This window comes from Geospiza fortis, unplaced genomic scaffold (assembly GCF_000277835.1).
Source record: "Geospiza fortis unplaced genomic scaffold, GeoFor_1.0 scaffold166, whole genome shotgun sequence".
NCBI classification, from domain to species: domain Eukaryota; kingdom Metazoa; phylum Chordata; class Aves; order Passeriformes; family Thraupidae; genus Geospiza; species Geospiza fortis.
Window position 1 is genome coordinate 3,343,911 of NW_005054310.1, and position 3,435 is coordinate 3,347,345.

Here is a 3,435-nt window from a genome sequence, read left to right on the forward strand (position 1 = left end):
TTTTAACAGCAAAGATCAAATTATAATAAAAATGTAGGAAACATCTCCGAATATCTTGGAAATCTAACCCCATGAACCATTGAGAGAAACTAGTGGATTTTTTCTTCTGGAGTTTTATAACAATTTGTACCTGAGGTTAGGATTGGATCCTGAACCAGCAGTATCTGCAAATAGCATTTAGGATCTCATGAACTGTGCAGCATTTTAAAAATTGTACCTTTACATTTTGACATTGCTCAGGTTTATAACGAAGTCTGAATTTATATCGAAATGCAGAGAAATAAATTTCTCATCATTATTCCCTCTGGATTCCTGTTGTCAGAATGAGTGGGTGTTCACGTCAGAAGGTAGAATAAATGCTAGTGCCTTGACATGCTGCCTCTACAGCTCCTAATGGTGTTGTACTTGTCATTGTGAACTTTCCAAATGCTCCAGTTTTGAACTTGGAATTTGCTCCACTCGTAAAAACACCCACGTCTGTAGGAAGAAATGTGTGCATGTACCTTTCTTTAGTTTCCATAATGTGGCATGTGTTTTCCCTCTGTAATTTTCCTCCCTGGCACTGTTTTTATGTGCCATGAGACACTGGCCATTCCTTATCCATATTCTTTCCTCAGGGTTGAGAGTTGTCATGTTTTGTTAAAATCTTAGATGCCAGAATTTCTCTCAACTTACTATTTATGTGCTCGCATTTTTTAATTACCCTATTCAAAAATGATGTTTAAGAGTCATTGAATGATTCAGTAGAGAACAGCAGATATGAATATTCAATTTAAAGTAAGCAAATGCTGAGGACTTTTCAAACTTTTCACAATAACAGGCATTTATTGTAAAAATAACAAACCAACAGTTGGTCTTCTGCTGAAATAGCTATTAAATACCACGAAGTGACAATAATCAGCTAGAGGAGGAGGAGGCAGAGTTTAAGACCCCAGGGTTTTATCATTGCTGGCACTGATTTACTGCATAGCCTGGAGTAAATCAGTTAATGCCCATGTGATTAATTTTTCATCATGAGATACAAGGAGACTTCATATTCATAAATGTTTCAGACTGTGCTTTAAATCATGGGGAATTCAAGGAGAGATGCCATTGTTTGAAAAAAAAAAGAAAAAAAATGTAACAAACAAAAAGTAATGTATTAGATATCCTCTCATTTTCTCAATTATCTTTTTATAGAGTGAGAAAAACTGTTTCTACCAGGATTGCAGTTACTGCATATTGTATTCCTTTACCCACAACTGCTGTAGGAAAAGTGAGTTGCTAATGAGGAAGCAGGCACCATTTCCTACTTTCCTTTCCCTTCCAATAAAAAACCAGCTCCCTCACATGTAAAGGATTTCTGCATGCAGTACAGAGAAATGTTTAAAATGCAATGGTTTTAATGAGCTCTTCCTTTTCCCATACTGCAGCTCCATATTTTTTTTTCTGTATTTCTCTGAGCCATTGCTTGTGATTTGAACTCCAAGCATCTTGGAACAAGTGAAAATGTCATTCTGTGATTCTGTGAAAATCAGGATATGTGCTGTGTAGCCGAGCCAGGACAGGTTGCAGTGACTTCCAAAAGGTGCAAAGGAAGCCCTGGTATCCCTGGCTGAGCCAGCGTTCAAGGGCAAGCTGCCCTTGAACTGGAGCTGGCATGGCCTGAGTGTGGTGTAATGATGTCCAAGTCAATGATGTGACTTTCTCCATGGTCAGCCAACCAGGGGTATTGTCATACTGCCTGGCACCAGCTCTGTCTCCTAAAAGCAGTGGAGGAAAGGTGTATGGAAAATCACTGCCTGGGAAACTCTCTCTTCTCCCCTTGCAGCCAGATCTTTAATTTATTTGTTCCTTAATCCAAATCCAGGTCTAACTTTTAGGGAACAACAAATTGTTACGTAGTGTGTCACTTGGTTTGCTAGGAGCCTGAGTTCAGTGTGCAGCAGACTACCTGTTAACATTGGGTGATTACATTAGGATGAAACATGTGGAGATGGAGGCTATTTACTGGGTTATACTCATCACATCATTCCAGTATTTGCTTCTGTTAATCACTAGCACAATAAAACTGTTTTGCCATTCATTCTCTTTTCACTACTAAACTTTAACAGTCTTCATGAAATAATCTACATTATGGAAGTCTTACTAATGCCATTAAAATAGTGAGTCCAATGCCTACATATTTATCATTTACCTTTTGCTTCTTTCTCCATAGATACTGGAGATGATGTTTTAAAAAATAATTAGAAACTTATAACTAATAAGTTATAAATTATAACTTTACACTGTTAAAGCTATAAATTATAACTTTAACAGCTCCAACACAAACCTCTAGGTCAAAATCAGGTTCTTATCTGGGATCCTAATCCCCATTTCAATCCTTCAGACCTAATCTACAAAAGAGAAAGAAGTAATTTTGCTCAGATTTGTTCCAATGGACCAAAAGCAAGATTTTTTGAGTGTTATGAGAGATGATTTGGGTTGCTTGGGAGTCCACTGTATAATAATTCACAGAATGCCATTTCTATAGCAATTCATGTACTCTGAATGTATAGACTATTAGACATTTATTCATAGAATTACATATGTTAATTGTAGCCAGGTTGTTATGATGCTCTGACTTTGAACTTCCACAGGTACCTTGACAGAACATCCTAACAGCGAAGACAAGGACAAGGGAGGCATGATTGTGTTAAAAAGCTGATTAATTATCCTCAAGGTTATATGGCAAAGTCAGAGAGAACTGATTCATATGCCATTAGCAACTGAAACCCCAATTTTATTTTTAAAAAAAGAGGGTTGATGTCTATTGTTGCTCATAAAACAAGCAACAGAGTTTGATTAAAATCTGACTGCTGCTGCAAAGGAGATTGACTGGAGAAGCCCAATCCCACCAGTGCCTGGGTGACAATAAATGTCAGAGTACTGATGGAACTGGGAAAGGGGGGGTAAGGTTTTTTGGCTTTGCTTTGGAGGGGCAGACTGGTTTGGTGCACTGGGCCATGGAAAGCTGCTTTGCCTTACTGCTGCTGAAAGAAATTACTTGCAGTGATTTGCCCTAACATATAAAAATCAAATTCCCGAGTACAAATGGAAAAAGGAGGAAAAAAAAAAAAACCAGAGGGTACAGTCCTGGAGCTTGAACTCCCCTTTGCATTTGGTGAAATGGAGACCTCCTCTGTTCCCTAAATTCAAGATACTTTACAGAACCTGGGTTCTCACAGGATGGCAACTTGAAGGTTTTAGGTTTATAAGGCAAGGGACATTTGGGAAGGGCTGATGCTGAGCTCCAGAGATGGAACGTTTGCATGGACTCCCTAAATTTGAATTCAGACTGCAAGTGCTGTGAAAGGGGAATGGGAGTTCGGGATTGGACGGAGGGGGCCTATTTGCATTTGTCTCCGGTTTCACTGAGAGCATCCTGCATGTTTACCGAGCCGAGGATATCTGCTG